A 21,634-nucleotide genomic window follows, 5' to 3' on the forward strand; every position below is an offset into this window, starting at 1 on the left:
CTAGGTAGGCCACTGAGGCAAGAAGGGTTATTATAAATTGTCAATACAACCACAACATAGTTATTGGACCAATATAATATGATAATATTTATGTATTAGTCTCTTAAACCAAAATATAAATAAATGTTTTGGGCATTTAGGAACTCAGGGACGTTTTATAAGCATGGGCATTTTGACAGGATGAAGTATCAAGGGACATTTGTTATGGAACAAATATGCTTATGGATGTTTTGGTAGGATCAGATTTCAAGGACCTTTTGGCTTGGACCAAATATCTTAATGGACTCGCAGGACCAAATGTGTGCTAGTCCATATTTTATGATTTGTATGTTGTACTTCTAAGTAGCATATGTTATTTTCACTTGGACAACTTCAATATGTATATGCTAACTTAATGTACAAGTCATAAAATTGGGCCTTGATGGGAGAACACAGATGTCATGTATAACATTCTATCCATGATACCTTCAAATTATCATAGCATCTGTACCATAATGACCTAAAGTCTCTTCAGATGTATAACAAATGGAATTTCATACCTTCCCACAATCCATGCAAATCATATATTACCACAGTTCTTTAAGAGCTCTTTATATAAACCCAGGAAACCAAATTAACTTTGATAAGTCAGTGGGTCAGCTGATAAACATGTGGTCTTCAAAAGACTGAACTACCTTATTTATATCAAACATCTGTGTGTATCCAACATTAGCACTCTTAAGCTTATGTGTCTGCTCAGTCACCCAATCTTGTCTGATTCTTTGCCACCCGTTGGACTGTAGCCCACCAGTCTCTCTGTCCATGGAATTTTGCAGACAAGAATACTGGAGTGGGTTGCTATTTCCCACTCCAGGGGATCTTCCTGACCCAGGGATTGAAACTACATCCCCTGCATCTCATGCATTGGCAAGCAGATTCTTTATCTCTAAGCTAGCTGGGAAGTCCTCCTTAATATTTATAGGCAGAATTAAATTTAATAGAACTATGCATCACCAGTCACTGGATGAATTGTGTAAATTACTCTATATATCACCAATCACTGGTTGAACTCAGTAAAGATAAAAATCTGTTCATATTAGCAGCGTCATCACAAGTGGACATCATTACTTAAATAGTGACATTATTCACCAAACACTATTGATTTTGGCTGGAGATTCTAGAATTATCATAGTGTATAAAGCAGATACAACCACCTCTATGTACTTAGTTCAGTTCATGTCCGACTCTTTGCAACCCGTGGACTGCAGCACACGAGACTTTCCTGTCCATTACCAACTCCCAGAACTTGTTCAAACTAATGTCCATCAAGTCAGTGATGCCATCCAATCATGTCATCCTCTGCCATCCCCTACTTTTCAGGCCTTCAATCTTTCCCAGCATGAGGGTCTTTTCCAAAGACTAATTTTTTTGCATCAGGTGGCCAAAGTATTGGAGTTTTAGCTTCAGCATCAGTCTTTCCAATGAATATTCAGGACTGATTTCCTTTAGGATGGACTGGTTGGATCTTCTTGCAGTCCAAGGGACTCTTAGGTCTTCTCCAACACCACAGTTCAAAAGCATCAATTCTTCGGCGCTCAGCTTTCTTTATAGTTCAACTCTCACATTCATACATGGCTATTGGAAAAACCATAACTTTGACTAGATGGACCTTTGTTGGTAAAGTAATGTCTCTGCTTTTTAATGTGCTTTCTAGGTTGGTCATAGCTTTTCTTCCAAGGAGCAACCATCTTTTAATTTCATGGCTGCAGTCACCATCTGCAGTGATTTTGGAGCCCCCCAAAATAAAGTCTCTCTCTATTTCCCTTGTTTCCCCATCTATGAGTACCAGATACCATGATCCTAGTTTTCTGAATTTTGAGTTTTAAGCCAACTTTTCACTCTCTTCTTTCACTTTCATCAAGAGGCTCTTTAGTTCTTCAATTTCTTCCGTAAGGGTGATGTCATCTGCATATCTGAGGTTATTGATATTTCTCCTGGCAGTCTTGATTCCACCTTGAGTTCATCCAGCCCGGCATTTTGGATGATGTACTCTGTATATAAGTTAAATAGCAGGGTGACAATATACAACCTTGTGCAACAATATACAACATATAGAATATACAACCTCTATGCACTGCTGCTAAGTTGCTTCAGTCATGTCCGACTCTGTGTGACCCCATAGATGGCAGCCAATCAGGCTCCCCTGTCCCTGGGATTCTCCAGGCAAGAACACTGGAGTGGGTTGCCATTTCCTTCTCCAATGAATGAAAGTGAAAAGTGAAAGGGATGTCGCTCAGTTTGACTGTTAGCAACCCCATGGACTGCAGCCCACCAGGGTCCTCCATCCATGGGATTGGCCAGGCAAGAGTACCGGAGTGGGGTGCCATTGCCTTCTCCACCAAGTTTTAAAATATACTACCAAGTTTTAAAATGTGGATTATATACCTTCATCTGTGCATTTAATTTTGTTTACTTTTCCTAGATCACAGTCCATTTCTTTTTTGCCTTGTATTAAAAAAATGTATTTTTTATTTTAAAATCTTTACTATGCTTTAAATTATTTTAACATCTTTTCAATAGGATTTGAAGTAAAGTACATCAATTTGCATTTTTGTTTATTCTAGATAAGTTATGCTCCTGTTAGATAAGTAGTTTCCAAGATGTGCTTTTCCTACCATCTGTTCCAATAACTGGGGGGGAAATGTTTAATGGCTAATGATATACATGTGCTAGTATCTCTTTAAGATACTCTATCATTTTGATGGGCTCAGTGGTGCTTATGTAATCATCTAGCAAATGAAATTTAATTTTGAAATCTAAGAGTGATAGAGATAAAATCTGCAAAGCTTGAAGAAATATTTTGGGCTTGAATTGCACACATTATTCCAAATTATCTCTGTCTATTTTTTAAAAATTTCATTTGATACCAGTTGTATAATCTAGTAGACTAAAATTGAGATTATCTTCTTGAAAAGAGAGTTATGTTAATGCATTTGTAGGTCATACATTATGTTCAGAGTATTTGAGAAACTTCTGTAAGTCTATAACACCTCTTGTGGAAGAAATCAGAACATATTACATATGTTGTTTACATTGCAGTCCTCAAATATTTTGAACCCCTAAACCAATAAAAATGTTGGATAGTTTATTATTACCATTAGGGATGTAAATAATTTTTATTAAAAATTGGATCATCTAGTTAAAATTAATATTCCAAGGTAAATTTAAAAAATGAGTTCACATTCATATAATTAGTAATCACCCTTATGGCATAAAGTGAAGAGGAACAAAAAAGCCTCTTGATGAAAGTAAAAGAGGAGAGTTAAAAAGTTGGCTTAAAGCTCAACATTCAGAAAACGAAGATCATGGCATCTGGTCCCATCACTCCATGGGAAATAGATGGGGACACAGTGGAAACAGTGTCAGACTTTATTTTGGGGGGCTCCAAAATCACTGCAGATGGTGATTGCAGCCATGAAATTAAAAGACGCTTACTCCTTGGAAGCAAAGTTATGACCAACCTAGATAGTATATTCAAATGCAGAGACATTACTTTGCCGACTAAGGTCCGTCTAGTCAAGGCTATGGTTTTTTCAGTGGTCATGTATGGATGTGACAGTTGGACTGTGAAGAAGGCTGAGCGCTGAAGAATTGATGCTTTTGAACTGTGGTGTTGGAGAAGACTCTTGAGAGTCCCTTGGACTGCAAGGAGATCCAACCAGTCCATTCTAAAGGAGATCAGCCCTGGGATTTCTTTGGAAGCAATGATGCTCAAGCTGAAACTCCAGTACTTTGGCCACCTCATGAGAAGAGTTGACACATTGGAGAAGACTTTGATGCTGGGAGGGATTGAGGGCAGGAGAAGAAGGGGACAACCGAGGATGAGATAGATGGATGGCATCACTGACTCGATGGATGCGAGTCTTCAGTGAACTCCGGGAGTTGGTGACGGACAGGGAGGCCTGGCGTGCTGTGATTCATGGGGTTGCAAAGAGTCGGACACTACTGAGCGACTGAACTGAACTGAACTGATAATTAGTAACACCAATTTAAAACTATAAATATGAAGGATAAAATACTATTTTTCTTTGTTTTTGGTCTATATGTTTAAAAATTTAAAACAATATTAGCAAACAAAAGCCTAATGAGATTGTTGTTGTTCAGTTGCTCAGTTGTGTCCCGACTCTATGCAACCCCATGGACTGCAGCATGTCAGGCTTCCCTGTCTTTCACTATCTCTCTGAGTTTTTTGAAACTCATGTTCATTGAGTCATTGATGCCATCCAATCATCTCATCCTCCATCTCCCCCTTCTCCTCCTGCCCTCAATGTTTTCCAGCATCAAGGTCTTTCCCTATGAATCAGCTCTTCGCATCAGGTGGCCAAAGTATTGGAGCTTCAGCTTCAGCATCAGTCCTTCCAATGAACATTCAGGGTTGATTTCTTTAGGACTGACTGGCTGGATCTCCTTGCTGTCCAAGGGACTCTCAAGAGTCTTCTGCAAAACTCAAACACCACAATTCAAAAGCATTAACTCTTTTGTGCTCAGACTTCTTTATGGTCCAGCTCTCACATGCATACATGACTACTGCAAAACCATAGATTTGGCCATATGGACTTTTGTCAGCAAAGTAATGTCTCTGCTTTTTAATACACTGTTTAGGTTGGCCATAGCTAATTTTCCAAGGAACAAGTGTCTTTTAATTTCATGGCTGCAGTCATTGTCCACATTGATTTTGGAGCCCAAGAAAATGAAAATGAAATATGACACTTTTTCCATATTTTCCCCATCTTTTGCTATGAACACATAGATGCCATGAAGCTTCATTCTTTGAATGTTGAGTTTTAAGCCAGTTTATCTACTCTCCTCTTACACTTTCATTAAGAGGCTCCTTTGTTCCTCTTCACTTTCTGTCATTAAAGTGGTATCATCTGCATATCTGAGGTTATTGATATTTCTCCTGGCAAACTTCATTACAGCTTGTGCTTCATCCAGCTTGACATTTTGCATGATGTACTCTGCATACAAGTTAGAGAAGCAGGGTGACAATATACAGCCTTGATGTACTCCTTTCCCAGTTTTGAACCAGTCCATGGCTCCATGTCCAGTTCTAGCCATTGCTTCTTGTCTTGCATACAGGTTTCTTAGGAAGCAGGTAATGTGGCCTGGAATTCTCATCTCTTTAAGAATTTTCCACAGTTATTTTGTGAAGCGGAAGTAGATTTTATTTATTATTATTAGTTTTTAGAATGTCCTTGCTTTTTCTTTTTTTTTTTAATTTTAAAATCTTTAATTCTTACATGTGTTCCCAAACATGAACCCCCCTCCCACCTCCCTCCCCATAACATCTCAGTGGGTCATCCCCATGCACCAGCCCCAAGCATGCTGTATCCTGCGTCAGACATAGAATGGTGATTCAATTCTTTCTATGATCCAGCGAATGTTGGCACTTTGATCTCTGGTTCCTCTGCCTTTTCTAAATCCAGCTTGAGCATTTGGAAGTTCCCAATTCACATACTGCTGAAGTTTTACTTGAAGGATTTTTAGCATAATTTTGATGACATGTGAAATGAGTGCAGTTGTACAGTATTTTGAACTTTCTTTGGCATTGCTTTTATTTGGGATTGGAATGAAAAGTGACCTTTTCCAGTCCTGTGGCCACTGCTGAGTTTACAAATTTGCTGGCATAATGAGTGAAGCACTTTAAAAACATCATATTTTAGGATTTGAACTAGTTCTGCTGAAATTCCATTACCTCTACTAGCTTTGTTCATAGTAATGCTTCCTAAGGCCCATTTGACTTAGCACTCTAGGATATCTGGCTCTAGGTGACTGACTGCACCATCGTGGTCTTCTGGGTTATTAAGAGCTTTTTTGCACAGTTCTGTATATTCTTGTCACCTCTTCTTAATCTCTTCTGTTTCTGTTAGGTCCATACCATTTCTGTCCTTTATCGAGCCCATCTGTGCATGAAATGTTCCCTTGGTATCTCTAATTTTCTTGAAGAGATCTCTAGTCTTTCCCATTCTGTTGTTTTCCTCTATTTCTTTGCATTGATCACTGAGGAAGGTTTTTTTAATCTCTCCTTGCTATTCTTTGGAACTTTGCATTCAGATGGGAATAACTTTCTTTTTCTCCTTTGCTTTTCACTTCTCTTTTCACAGCTATTTGTAAGGCCTCCTCAGACAGCCATTTTGCTTTTCTGCATTTCTTTTCCATGGGGGTGGTCTTGATCCCTGTCTCCTGTACAATGTCATGAACCTCTGTCCATAGTTCATCAGGCACTCTATCTATCAGATCTAGTCCCTTAAACTTATTTCTCACTTCCACTGTATAATCATAAGGGATTTTATTTAGGTCATACCTGAATGGTCTAGTGGTTTTCCCTACTTTCTTTTATTTAAGTCTGAATTTGGCAATAAGGAGTTCATGATCTGAGCTACAGTCAGCTCCTGGTCTTGTTTTTGTTGACTGTATAGAGCTTCTCCATCTTTGGCTGCAAAGAATATAATCAATCTGATTTTGGTGTTGACCATCTGGTGATATCCATGTGTAGTCTTCTCTTGTGTAGTTGGAAGAGGGTGTTTGCTATGACCAGTGCATTCTCTTGGCAAAACTCTATTATCCTTTGCCTGCTTCATTCTATACTCCAAGGCCAAATTTGCTTGTTACTCCAGGTATTTCCTGACTTCCTACTTTTGCATTCCAGTCTCCTCTAATGAAAATGACATCTTTTTTGGTGTTTGTTCTAAAAGGTCTTGTAGGCCTTCATAGAACCGTTCAACTTCAGCTTCTTCAGCGTTATTAGTTTGGGCATAGGCTTGGATTACCATGATATTGAATGGTTTGCCTTGGAAATGAACAGAGATCATTCTGTCATTTTTTAGAATTCTATAAATTCACATTGAAAAATTCATCAGTCTTCCTTAAAGCAAGCAAGCAGAAAAATCATAATAACCACAGTTTAAAAATATTTAGACTCAAAATATCCACAACAGAGTCACTGATAGCAAATATGAGTGTTTCTGTGCAGTCTATGTAAGTGCCTACTCAGTGCCAAGCCCTGTCTTGGGGTAGGAATATAATGGTGCTTCAACAGACACGATTTCCCCACCTCTGCACTGAACTCATAACACAGAGTGGGGATATTTTTGACAGAGCATATTTCAAGATTTAGATGAGAAAAACATGGAACATCAAGGGGACCAAATAAATAAATTCAGTGATAGCTACTGGAATACAGAGTGTAAAAGATACTAGTTTAAGAGGCAAGATTGGAGAAAGAAAGGACTAGACCTTCTAGTGATGATGGCAGTTGTAAGACAGGTTTAGGAGTGTAGTCTTTCTCCTTAAAGGAAATAGAAGCCATTAAGAAACTGAAAACAGAGAAGCGTCACAATCTCCCATGTTAGGCAACCAGGTAGACATCAAAATATTTACTTAAAAACAGAACACTGGGGAGGAGGCAAGTTTGGGAGATGATGAATTTAGATATTCAAATATTAAGTACTATGTGTCCTGAAAACACTCAAACGTACATGTGCAATTGGCAATTGAACATATATTTTAGGCAAACAAGAGAGTAGGGTGATTTGAGACAAAGCTTTGTAGCTTTATAGAAGTAAAAGGAGGGATCAAAAGGTGACTTAATATGTAAATGGGAAAAGAAAAAAAATGTGTATCTTCAGTGAATTTAAGGTGAACAAGTCAAATGATTTTGGATCCCAGGTTCAGACGAATTATGAACACAGAAAACTATTAATAATGCAATCACTTATGGAGGAAAAGGGGACAATGAGATTAACAAACAGGTTATTGGAAGAAATTTACTTTTGTCATGGAAAAGATAAAGAAGCAGCTGTACAATGTTTGGGTTAATGAAGGTATTCTTTAATTAAAAATTTTTAATGTTTGAATAGTGATGGGAAAAAGCCAGGTGCAAGGAGATCTCTATTTCTCTTCTTTGTCTCAGCACAATAGTCTTGACAATATCTGTAAGGATAGTGTAGGTTTTGTATGCATATGGTTAGGAAAATACTTGAGCTTATTTATCTGATTCAGTTTGATCTGGACAAAAGAGTAACCTTTTGTAACATTGTAAAAAGTAACATTGTAAAAGGTATTTTGAAGAAGCAGGATCCTAATCTCAGAATACCTTGGGGTGAAGTAAAGAAGAACTAACTGTACCGCTGTGTCTTGACATGCTTGGTGAGAATCTCAAATACTTGCTTCTTCTGGCAAGTATTTGCCTCTGACTTTCTGGGGTATTCCTTCATGTATTGTTTATATTCTCCCTGATGTCTCAGCCTCTGATAGAACAGTGTAGTAAAGTCATCCCTATTAATCAATTCTTGTCAATTCTGCCTCTGTTTCTCCAAGAGTTAAAGTCTGTTGATCTCAGAAATTATTCTCCTGCCAGGACTGGAGAGAAAGAACATGAAAGGAAGAGGATCAGCGAAGTAATATCTTCAGTTCAGTTCAGCCACTCAGTCGTGTTCAACTCTTTGTGACCCCATGAATCGCAGTACGCTAGGCCTCCCTGTCCATCACCAACTCCTGGAGTTCACTCAGACTCAGGTCCATCGAGTCCGTGATGCCATCCAGCCATCTCATCCTTTGTCGTCCCCTTCTCCTCCTGCCTCCAATCCCTCCCAGCATCAGAGTCTTTTCCAATGAGTCAACTCTTCTCATGAGCTGGCCAAAGTACTGGAGTTTCAGCTTTAGCATAATTCCTTCCAAAGGAATCCCAGGGCTGATCTCCTTCAGAATGGACTGGTTGGATCTCCTTGCAGTCCAAGGGATTCTCAAGAGTCTTCTCCACAGTTCAAAAGAATCAATTCTTCAGCGCTCAGCCTTCTTCACAGACCAACTCTCACATCCACACATGACCACAGGAGAAACCATAGCCTTGACTAGACGGACCTTAGTCAGCAAAGTAATGTCTCTGCTTTTGAATATACTATCTAGGTTGGTCATAACTTTGCTTCAAGGGAGTAAGTGTCTTTTAATTTCATGGCTGCAGTCACCATATGCAGTGATTTTGGAGCCCAAACAAATAAAGTCTGACACTGTTTCCACTGTTTCCCCATCTATTTCCCATAGAGTGATGGGACCGGATGCCATGATCTTCGTTTTCTGAATGTTGAGCTTTAAGCCAACTTTTTAACTCTCCTCTTTTACTTTCATCAATAGGCTTTTTAGTTCCTCTTCACTTTCTGCCATAAGGGTGGTGTCATCTGCATATCTGAGGTGATTGATATTTCTTCCGGCAATCTTGATTCCAGCCTGTGTTTCTTCCAGTCCAGGGTTTCTCATGATGTACTCTGCATATAAGTTAAATAAGCAGGTGACAATATACAGCCTTGACGTACTCCTTTTCCTATTTGGAACCAGTCTGTTGTTCCATGTCCAGTTCTAACTGTTGCTTCCTGACCTGCATACAGATTTCTCAAGCGGCAGGTCAGGTGCTCTGGTATTCCCATCTCTCTCAGAATTTTCCACAGTTTATTGTCATCCACACAGTTAAAAGCTTTGGCATAGTCAATAAAGCAGAAATAGATGCTTTTTCTGGAAATCTCTTGCTATTTCCATGTTCCAGCGGATGTTGGCAATTTGATCTCTGGTTCCTGTGCCTTATCTAAAACCAGCTTGAACATCTGGAAGTTCATGGTTCATGTATTCCTGAAGCCTGGCTTGGAGAATTTAGCATGTTAGATGAGTGCAATTGTGCAGTAGTTTGTGCATTCTTTGGCATTGCCTTTTTTGGGATTGGAATGAAAACTTACTTTTTCCATTCATGTGGCCACTGCTGAGTTTTCCAAATTTGCTGGCATATTGAGTGCAGCACTTTCACAGCGTCATCTTTCAGGATTTGAAACAGCTCAACTGAAATTCCATCATCTCCACTAGCTTTGTTTGTAGTGATGCTTTCTAAGGCCCTGAGGTTCATGACATTGTACAGGAGACAGGTATCAACACCATCGCCATGGAAAAGAAATGCAAAAAAGCAACATGGCTGTCTGGGGAGGCATTACAAATAACTGTGAAAAGAAGAGAGGCGAAAAACAAAGGAGAAAAGGAAAGACATAAGCATCTTAATGCAGAGTTCCAAAGAATAGCAAGAAGAGATAAGAAAGTCTTCTTCAGTGATCAATGCAAAGAAATAGAGGAAAAGAACAGAATGGGAAAGACTAGAGATCTCTTCAAGAAAATTAGAGATACCAAGGGAACATTTCATGCAAAGATGGGCTCTATCAAAGACAGAAATGATACGGACCTAACAGAAGCAGAAGATATTAAGAAGAGGTGACAAGAATACACAGAAGAACTGCACAAAAAAGATCTTCATGACCTGGATAATCACAAAGGTGTGATCACTCATCTAGAGCCAGACATCCTGGAAGTATTATCTTATTGTAATTCTAAGTCAGTAGAATTGGAATTTGTAAATCTCCTGATCTGACTTTATACCTTTTATCCACCCACCCACCTCAATCCCCAACCCTACCAAAAAAAAGAAAAAAAAACCACGTATCTTTGAAAGCATTTAAAAATTTCAGTTTATAGCAAATTAATATAAAGAGTAAATGTCTGTTTTTTTTTTTTTCAAGAAGTATCAAAAAGGCTCTTAACCCATTCTTTCTCCAAGGTAATTTATAGGGTGTCTTATTTATTTAAATAAGGAATGCTGACATAAATAAAAACATGTAACTAGTTTGATTCAAAACATCAAGACTTCTCTAACAACACCAAAATGTCTTAGTCTATAACCTTTCAAAATGCTTTGGAAATGTAAATTAAAGATGACAACATGAAACAGTACTATTGGTACAATTGGTTTTAATTATGAAACAATGCACGGCCATGCAGAATTTAAGAGCTTTATGAAAGATTGTACCATTTTGCTAAGAAATGGAAGTTTGAATGAGTTTATGTCATAAGAGGGTTTGACAAGTATTTTACTATAAAGAAGCAGATAGTAAAAAGTTTAGGTTTTGAAAATCATTGGCTTTGTTGTAACGACTCAATTCTGTCATGGTAGTTTTAAAGCAGACAAACATAAAAGAATGTGGTCCACACAGTCAAGGTCTTTGGCATAGTCAATAACTCAGAAGTAGGTGTTTTTTCTGGAACTGTATTGCTTTTTTGATGATCCAAGGGATGTTGACAATTATCTCTGGTACCTCTGCCTTTTGTATATCCAGCTTGAACATCTGGAAGTTCACTATTCATGTACTGTTGAAGCCTGGCTTGGAGAATTTTGAGTTTTACTTTACTAGTGTGTAGATGAGTGCAATTGTGTGGTAGTTTGAGAGTTCTTTGGCATTGGAATGAAAACAGACCTTTTCCAGTCCTGTGGCCACTGCTGAGTTTTCCAAATTTGCTGGCCTATTGGGTGCAGCACTTTCACAGCATCGTCTTCCAGGATTTGAAATAGCTCCATTGGAATTCCATCACCTCCACTAGCTTGTTCATAGTGATGCTTCCTGAGGCCCACTTGACTTCAAATTCAAGGATGTCTGGCTCTAGGTGAGTGATCACACCATCATGATTTTCTGGATCGTGAAGATCTTTTTTGTATAGCTGTTCTGTGTATTCTTGTCACTTCTTAATATCCCCTGCTTCTGTTAGGTCCAGGCTTCCCTGGTGACTCACAAGGCAAAGCATCTGCGTGCAATGTGGGAGACCAGTTCGATCCCTAGGTTGGGAAGATCCCTTGGAGAAGGAAAAGGCAACCCAATCTGGTACTCTTGCATGGAAAATCCCATAGACAGAGAAGCCTGGTAGACTACATTCCATGGGTTCACAGAGTCGGACATGATTGAGTGACTTCACTTTCACTTTTTCTATTAGGTCCATACCGTTTGTTCTTTATTATGCCCATCTTTGCATGAAATGTTCCCTAGGCATCTCTAATTTTCTTGAAGAGATCTCTAGTCTTTCCCGTTCTATTGTTTTCCTATATTTCTTTGCACTGATCACTGAGGAAAGCTTTCTTATCTCTCCTTGCTATTCTTTGGAACTCTGCATTCAAATGGGTATATCTTTCCTTTTCTCCTTTGTCTTTCATTTCTCTTCTTTTCACAGCTTTAGTAAGGCCTCCTCAGACAACCATTTTGCCTTTATGCACTTCTTTTTCCTGGGGATGGTCTTGAACCCTGCCTCTTGTTCAGTGTTATGAACCTCTGTCAATAGTTCATCAGGCACTCTATCAGATCTGGTCCCTTAAATCTATTTCTCACTTCCACTGTATAATCGTAAGGGGTTTGATTTAGGTCATACCTGAATTGTCTAGTGGTTTTCCCTACTTTCTTCAATTTAGTCTGAATTTGGCAATGAGGAGTTCATTATCTGAGCCAAGGTCAGCTCTTGGTCATGTTTTTTGCTGACTGTATAGAGCTTCTCCATCTTTGGCTGCAAAGAATATAATCGATCAGGTTTTGGTATTGACCATCTGGTGATGAGAGTGTGTAGACCAGTGCGTTCTCTTGGCCAAACTCTATTGGCCTTTGCCCTGCGTCATTCTGTACTCCAAGGCCAAATTTGCCTGTTACTCCAGATATTTCTTGACTTCCTGCTTCCAGGTATTTCTTGACTTTCAAGAAGTCAAGACTTCTTGACTTCTATAGGGTCCTTTTCAAGTCCTTTTCCAGTCCCCAAAATGAAAAGGGCATCTTCTTTGGGTGTCAGTTCTAGAAGGTCTTGTAGGTCTTCATAGAACCATTCAACTTCAGCTTCTTCAGCATTAGTGGTCAGGGCATAGACTTGGATAACTGAGATATTGAATGGTTTGCCTTGGAAAAGAAGAGAGATCATCCTTTCTTTTTGAGATTTCATCCAGGTATTGCATTTTTTACTTTTTCATTGACTATTATAGCTACTCCATTTCTTCTAAGGGATTCTTTCCCATAGTATTAGATATAATGGTCATCTGAGTTAAATTCCCCCATTTCCGTTGATTTTGGTTTGCTGATTCCTAAAATGTTGATGTTCACTCTTGCCATTTCCTGTTTGACCACTTCTAATTTGCCTTAGTTCATGGACCTAACATTCCAGGTTCCTATGCAATATTGCTCTTTACAGCATCAGACCTTGCTTCCATCACCAGTCACATCCACAACTGGGTGATATTTTTGCTTTGGCTCCATCTCTTCATTCTTTCTGGAGTTATTTCTCCACTGATCTCTAGTAGCATCTGCAACACCTACCGGCCTGGGAAGTTCATTTTTCAGTGTCCTATGTTTTTTTCCCTTTTTATAATCTGTTCATGGGGTTCTCAAGGCAAGAATACTGAAGTGGTTTTCCATTCCCTTCTCCAGTGGTCCACGTTTTTTCAGAACTCTCCACCATGGCCAGTCCGTCTTGGGGGACCCTACATGGCATGGCTCATAGTTTCATTGAGCTGTGGCCCATGTGATCAGATTGGTTAGTTTTCTGTGATTATGGTTTTTAATTTGTCTGACCTCTGATAGAGAAGGATAAGAGGCTTATGGAAGCTTCCTGATGGGAGAGACTGACTGAGGAGGAAACTGGGTATTTTTCTGATGGGCAGCACCATGCTCAGTAAATTTGAATCCAATTTTCTGTTAATGGGTGGGGCTGTGTTCCCTCCCTGTTATTTACATGGGGCCAAACTATGGTGGAGGTAATGAAGATAATGGAAACCTCCTTCAAAAGTTCCCATGCACACTCAGCTAGACTCAGTGCCCCCCAACCCTGCAGCAGGCAACCATTGACCCACCACTGAGCCTCTTCCAGAGACTCTTGGACCCTCTTGGGCATGTCTGGGTCCGTCTCTTGTGGGGTCACTGCTCCTTTCTTCTGGGTCCTGCTGTGCATACGGTTCTGTTTGTGCCCTCCGACATTCTGTTTCCCCAGTCCTGTGTAAGTTATGGTGGCTCTATGCTGGCGTTAATGGTGACCTCCTCCAAGAGGGCTTATTCCATACCCAGATCTGCTGCACCCAGAGGCCCTGCCCCATGGCAGTGGACTGCTGACCCATACCTCCACAGGAGACACTCAAACACATTTTTGTCTCACTCTGGGTAGTGTCTCTGGGTCCTGGTGTGCACAAGGTTTGTTTGAACCCTCTGAGTGTCTCTGATGGGTATGGGGTTTGATTCTAAACATGATTTCTCCTCTCCTGCCATCTTGCTTTTCCTTTGCACTTGGAGCCTCTTGAACGTGAAAGGGCAGAATGAAAAAGTTGCCTTAAACCTCAACATTCAGAAAACTAAGTTCATGGCATCTGGTCCCATCACTATGGCAAATAGATGGGGAAACAATGGAAACAGTGACAGACTTTATTTTTCTGGGCCTCAAAATCACTGAAGATGGTGACTGCAGCTGTGAAATTAAAAGACGCTTACTCCTTGGAAGAAAAGTTATGACCACACATGTAAGAATTAAAGATTTTAAAATTTAATAAAATAAATAAATAAATAAATAAATAAATAAATAAATAAATAAATAAAAGAAAAGTTATGACCAACCTAGACGGCAGAGATATTACTTTTCAAAAAAAGGTCAGTCTAGTCAAGCTATGGTTTTTCCAGTAGTTATGTACGGATATCAGAGTTGGACTGTATAGAAAGATGACTGCTGAAGAATTGATGCTTTTAAACTGTGGTGTTGGAGGAAACTCTTGAGAGTCCCTTGGACTGCAAGGAGATCCAACCCGTCCATCCTAAAGGAAATCCGTCCTGAATATTCATTGGAAAGACTGATGCTGAAGCTGAACTCCAATACTTTGGCCACCTGATGTGAAGAACTGATTCATTTGAAAAGCCCCTGAGGCTGGGAAAGTTTTAAGGCAGGAGGAGAAGGGGACGACAGAGGATGAGATGGTTGGATGGCATAACAGACTCAATGGACCTGAATTTGAGTAAACTCTTGGAGTTGGTGATGGACAAGGAGGCCTGGCACGCTGCAGTCCATGGGGTCTCAAAGAGTCAGACAAGACTGAGTGACTGAACTTAACTGATTATTGCTTAGGTCAGAAAAGTATGCCTAGTACATGAATTTCCAAAGATATGCCTCTCAGTACTTGGACACTTCAGTGTGAAAATGTAGAAAGCTTCCAGAGTGACAGGTTCAGGATAGATTCTGTAGTTTATTACCTCATAGCCCAAGAATTGTTGAGATTGCCTACTCCCCAAATATTTGGCAGCTTTTTCTTTTAGACATTTATAAAGCAAATGGTCTGATTATATTGTCCTTTTTGAATATAATAATATTCAGCAAACTTTGTCATTCTTCAGTAAGCTACCCATCATTTTTTCATAGTGTCTTGTTTTATTTCTCTTTTAAAAAAAGATACCCTCCTTGAAGTAACAGTGTCTTTGCTAAAGCCAAGGTACCCAGAACATAAATAAATAAATCCATAAATGCACAGGTAATCTTAGGTATGCCATTAGATTATGTGAATACTAAGCATTACTACACAAAAAATAAGTTGGCTTAAAGCTCAACATTCAGAAAATGAAGATCATGGCATCTGATACCATCACTTCATGGGAAACAGATGGGGAACCAGTGGAAACAGTTTTGGACTTTATCTTGGGGGGTGGGGCTCCAAACTCACTGCCGATGGTGATTGCAGACAGGAAATTAAAAGATGCTTACTCCTTGGAAGAACAGTTATGACCAACCTAGATAGCATATTCAAAAGCAGAGACATTACTTTGCCAACTAAGGTCTGTCTAGTCAAGGCTATGGTTTTTCCTGTGGTCATGTATGGATGTGAGAGTTGGACTGTGAAGACAGCTGAGCGCTGAAGAATTGATGCTTTTGAACTGTGGTGTTGGAGAAGACTCTTGAGAGTCTCTTGGACTGTGAGAGCCAACTAGTCCATTCTAAAGGAGATCAGCCCTGGGATTTCTTTGAAGGCCTGATGCTAAAGCTGAAACTCCAGTACTTTGGCCACCTCATGTGAAGAGTTGACTCATTGGAAAAGACTCTGATGCTGGGAGGGATTGGGGGCAGGAGGAGAAGGGGACAACAGAGGATGAGATGGCGGGATGGCATCACGGACTCAATGGACATGAGTCTGAGTGAACTCCAGGAGTTGGTGATGGACAGGGAGGCCTGGCGTGCTGCGGTTCATGGGGTCGCAGAGTCGGACACAACTGAGTGACTGAACTGAACGCAAAAAATGCCATAAATATATGATCAGAGTATTATTAGTCTTATCAGACACCAGACTGTTGCATTTCCCACCTCCTTCTAAATCTGAAATCCCAGATACTTTTTGCTATAATCTAACACTGATAACTATACCTCTGAATTCACAGTCCTCATGACAGAAATGTGACAACTATACTTCCAAATAGGTTGTACTGAAATGATTAGTTTATTAAAATGTTATAATGTGTATCTGCCGCAGGTTAAAACCCTGGAGAGGAGTCAAAGCCCAAGGCCTACTATCTAAGTTTAATAGTTCAAATGTCTTCTTCATGTTCATAGGACTTACCACTCCCCTGTTCCCATACTTACTCCCAGCACAACAGAGTCCAAGAAGGGCGTCTAATGTTAGAGATATATGATGCAATTACTATTACACTATGTCTTCTTTGGTTATCTCTATCTCAAAGGCAAATATACAGTTTGAAGGCTTTAAAGTCTTTGCGATATGTCCATGAGATGAAATATGGGTATTCTTTCATAGTTCAGTTCAGTTCAGTTGCTCAGTAGTGTCCGACTCTTTGCAACCCCATGAATCACAGCACGCCAGGCCTCCCTGTCCATCACCAGCTCCTGGAGTTCACTCAGACTCACGTCCATCGAGTCCGTGATGCCATCCAGCCATCTCATCCTCTGTCATCCCCTTCTCCTCCTGCCTCCAATCCCTCCCAGCATCAGAGTCTTTTCCAATGAGTCAACTCTTCGCATGAGGTGGCCAAAGTACTGGAGTTTCAGCTTTAGCATCAGGCCTTCAAAGAAATCCCAGGGCTGATCTCCTTCAGAATGGACTGGTTGGATCTCCTTGCAGTCCAAGGGATTCTCAAGAGTCCTCTCCAACACCACAGTTCAAAAGCATCAATTCTTCAGCACTCAGCTGTCTTCACAGTCCAACTCTCACATCCATACATGATCACAGGAAAAACCATAGCCTTGACTAGACGGACCTTAGTTGGCAAGGTAATGTCTCTGCTTTTGAATATGCTGTCTAGGTTGATCATAACTTTTCTTCCAAGGAGTAAGTGCCTTTTAATTTCATGGCTGCAATCACCATCTGCAGTGATTTTGGAGCCCAGAAAAATAAAGTCTGACACTGTTTCCACTGTTTCCCCATCTATTTCCCATGGAGTGATGGGACCAGATGCCATGATCTTCGTTTTCTGAATGTTGAGCTTTGAGCCAACTTTTTCACTCTCCACTTTCACTGTCATCAAGAGGCTTTTTAGTTCCTCTTCACTTTCTGCTATAAGGGTGGTGTCATCTGCATATCTGAAGTTATTGATATTTCTCCCAGCAATCTTGATTCCAGCTTGTGTTTCTTCCAGCCCAGCGTTTCTCATGATGTACTCTGCATAGAAGTTAAATAAGCAGGGTGACGATATATAGACTTGACATACTCCTTTTCCTATTTGAAACCAGTCTGTTGTTTCATGTCCAGTTCTAACTGTTGCTTCCTGACCTGCATACAGATTTCTCAAGCGGCAGGTCAGGAGGTCTGGTATTCCCATCTCTCAGAATTTTCCACAGTTTATTGTGATCCACACAGTCAAAGGCTTTGGCATAGTCAATAAAGCAGAGATAGATGTTTTTCTGGAACTCTCTTGCTTTTTCCATGATGCAGCATATGTTGGCATTTTGATCTCTGGTTCCTCTGCCTTTTCTAAAACCAGCTTGAACATCTGGAAGTTCATAGTTCACATATTGCTGAAGCCTGGCTTGCAGAATTTTAGCATTACTTTACTAGCGTGTGAGATGAGTACAATTGTTTGGTAGTTTGAGCATTCTTTGGCATTGCCTTTTTTTGGGATTGGAATGAAAACTGACTTTTCCAGTCCTGTGGCCACTGCTGAGTTTTCCAAATTTGCTGGCATATTAAGTGCAGCACTTTCACAGCATCATCTTTCAGGATTTGAAATAGCTCAACTGGAATTCCATCACCTCCACTAGTTTTGTTCATAATGATGCTTTCTAAGGCCCACTTGACTTCACATTCCAGGATGTCTGTCTCTAGATGAGTGATCACACCATCGCGATTACCTGGGTCATGAAGATCTTTTTTGTACAGTTCTTCTGTGTATTCTTGGCACCTCTTCTTAACATCTTCTGCTTCTGTTAGGTCCATAAAATTTCTGTCCTTTATCAAGCCCATCTTTGCATGAAATATTCCCTTGGTATCTCTAATTTTCTTGAAGAGATGTCTAGTCTTTTCCAATCTGTTCTTTTCCTCTATTTGTTTGCATTGATCGCTGAGGAAGGCTTTCTTATCTCTTCTTGCTATTCTTTGGAACTGTGCATTCAGATGCTTATATCTTTCCTTTTCTCTTTTGTTTTTCACCTTTCTTCTTTTTCAGCTATTTTTAAGGCCTCCTCAGACAGCCATTTTGCTTTTTTGCATTTCTTTTTCTTGGGGATGGTCCTGATCCCTGTCTCCTGTACAATGTCACAAACCTCATTTCATAGTTCATCAGGCACTCTATCTATCAGATCTAAGCCCTTAAATCTATTTCTCCCTTCCACTGTATAATCATAAGGGATTTGATTTAGGTCATACCTGAATGGTCTAGCAGTTTTCCCTACTTTCTTCAATTTAAGTCTGAATTTAGTAATAAGGAGTTCATGATCTGAGCCACAGTCAGCTCCTGGTCTTGTTTTTGTTGACTGTATGAAGCTTCTCCATCTTTGGCTGCAAAGAATATAATCAATCTGATTTCAGTGTTGACCGTCTGGTGATGACCATGTGTAGAGTCTTCTCTTGTGTTGTTGGAAGAGGGTGTTTGCTATTACCTGTGCATTTTCTTGGCAAAACCTATTAGTCTTTGCCCTGCTTCATTTCACATTCCAAGGCCAAATTTGCCTGTTACTCCAGGTGTTTCTTTACTTCCTACGTTTGCATTCCAGTCTCCTCTAATGAAAAGGACATCTTTTTTTGGTGTTAGTTCTAAAAGGTCTTGTAGGTCTTCATAGAACCGTTCAACTTCAGCTTCCTCAGCGTTACTGGTTGGGACATAGACTTGGATTACTGTGATATTGAATGGTTTGCCTTGGAAACGAACAGAGATCATTCTTTCATTTTTGAGATTGCAGTCAAGATTGCATTTCAGACTCTTTTGTTGACCATGATGGCTACTCCATTTCTTCTGAGGGATCCTGCCCGCAGTAGTAGATATGATCGTCATCTGAGTTAAATTCACCCATTCCAGTCCATTTTAGTTCGCTGATTCCTAGAATGTCATGTTCACTCTTGCCATCTCTTGTTTGATCACTTCTAATTTGCCTTGATTCATGGACCTGACAGTCCAGGTTCCTATGCAATTTTGCTTTTACAGCACTGGATCTTGCTTCTATCACGAGTCACATCCACAGCTGGATATTGTATTTGCTTTGGCTCCATCCCTTCATTCTTTCTGGAGTTATTTCTCCACTGATTGCCAGTAGCATGTTGAGTACCTACTGACCTGTGGAGTTCCTCTTTCTTCATCCTATCATTTTGCCTTTTCATACTGTTCATGGTGTTCTCAAGGCAAGAATACCGAAGTGGTTTGCCATTCCCTTCTCCAGTGGACCACATTCTGTCAGACCCGTCCACAATGACCCACTCATCTTGGGTTGCCCCATGGGCATGGCTTAGTTTCATTGAGTTAGACAAGGCTGTGGTCCTAGTGTGATTAGATTGACTAGTTTTCTGTGAGTATGGTTTCAGTGTGTCTGCCCTCTGATGCCCTCTTGCAACACCTACCATTTTACTTGGGTTTCTCTTACCTTGGGCCTGGGGTATCTCTTCATGGCTGCTCCAGCAAAGCGCAGCCGCTGCTCCTTACCTTGGATGAAGGGGTATCTCCTCACTGCTGCCCTTCCTGACCTTCAAAGTGGGATCGCTCCTCTAGGCCCTCCTGCACCTGTGCAGCCACCACTCCTTGGACGTGGGGTTGCTCCTCCCAGCCGCCACCCCTGGCCTAAGGCACCAGGTGGCTCCTCCTTGCCACTGCCCCTGACCTCGTACATGGGGTAGCTCCTCTTGGCTGCCACCCCTGGCCTCGGACACAGGGTAGCTCCTCCTGGCTGCTGCCCCTGACATCAGACATGGGGTAGCTCCTCTCAGCCGTTCCTGCACAGTCGCAGACTGGCACTTTTGGCCACTGCCTCTGGCCTCATGGAGTAACTCCTCTTGGCCATCACCCTTTGGGCATGGGGTCCTTCCGGCTTCTGCCCCTGACCTTGGACGTGGGATAACTCCTCTTGGCCACCCAAAAAAGCAGGTGCTCAATAAATATGTCCTGATTTTATCAGTGGCTCAGCTGGTAAAGAAAATTCCCCTACAATGCAGAAGACCTGGCTTCGATCCCCGGGTGGGGAAGATTCCCTGAAGAAGCGAAAGGCTACCCACTCCAGTATTCTGGCCTGGAGAATTCCATGGACTGTATAGTCCATAGAGTCACAAAAAGTCAGACACTATTGAATGACTTTCACTTTCTCTTTCTATCAGCTTTGGAGATGATGATCAAAGGAATATGGTGGAAAGGGCATCAAAGCCTCTCACTTCCCTTCTATATTACTAGAAAACTACAGCACAGGCTACCTGTAGGAGATGGTACAAGCTACAAGATTATTTGTAGTGCTAGACCAGAACCTCAACATTTGGATAATCTAGCTCAAGGCAAGGCCTTTAACCAATTAAGAAGCTTCTCAAGGGATTTTATAGTGTGTTTATTCTCCCCATTGATTCTCTACTCTCCTTCTTAGAATTAATTCTACTTTCACATGAAATCCCCAAGTAAGATTGATGATTAGACTTTATAGATGGCCCCTAAATTCATTTTAAATTAATTATCCAGAATACTGATAGAGAGCTGATAAACAGATGCAATGGTTAATGATATATTCTCATTAGGTAATTATGCATGAACTTGGATATATCCTCTGCCTATAAAACCCAAGCATTGTAATCCTACATGAAAACATCTGTCTTTTTGTTTCAATCTGGAATACCCAGGTTAGCAGCCTTCAAGCAAATATCTCTAAAATCAGCTTAAATGAATAGGGATCCTTATGATACTATGATACTTCTTTCCCAAGTGAAAGACATCACAGATAGCAAGTTGAAACTGAAGAAAGTAGTAGGAGGGAGTGATGCAGTCAGCACAGAAATGCAGTATGAATTTATATTGTTGTCGTTCAGTTGATAAGTTGTGTCCTGCTCTTTACAACCCCATGAACTGCAGCATACCAGGCTTCCCTGTCCTTTACTATCTCCCAGAGTTTGCTCAAACTCATGGTCATTGAGTTAGTGATGCTACCTAACCATTTCATCCTCTGCTGCCCTCTTCTCCTCTTGCCCTCAAAGTTTCCCAGAAGCAGGATCTTTTCCAATCAATTGACTCTTTTTATCAGGTGGCCAAAGCATTAGAACTTCAGCTTCAGCATCAATCCTTCCAGTGAACATTCAGCATTTATTTTGATTGACTGGTTTGATCTCCTT

The sequence above is a fragment of the Capricornis sumatraensis genome, chromosome 17 (assembly GCF_032405125.1).
Source record: "Capricornis sumatraensis isolate serow.1 chromosome 17, serow.2, whole genome shotgun sequence".
In the NCBI taxonomy this organism is placed as follows: Eukaryota; Metazoa; Chordata; class Mammalia; order Artiodactyla; family Bovidae; genus Capricornis; species Capricornis sumatraensis.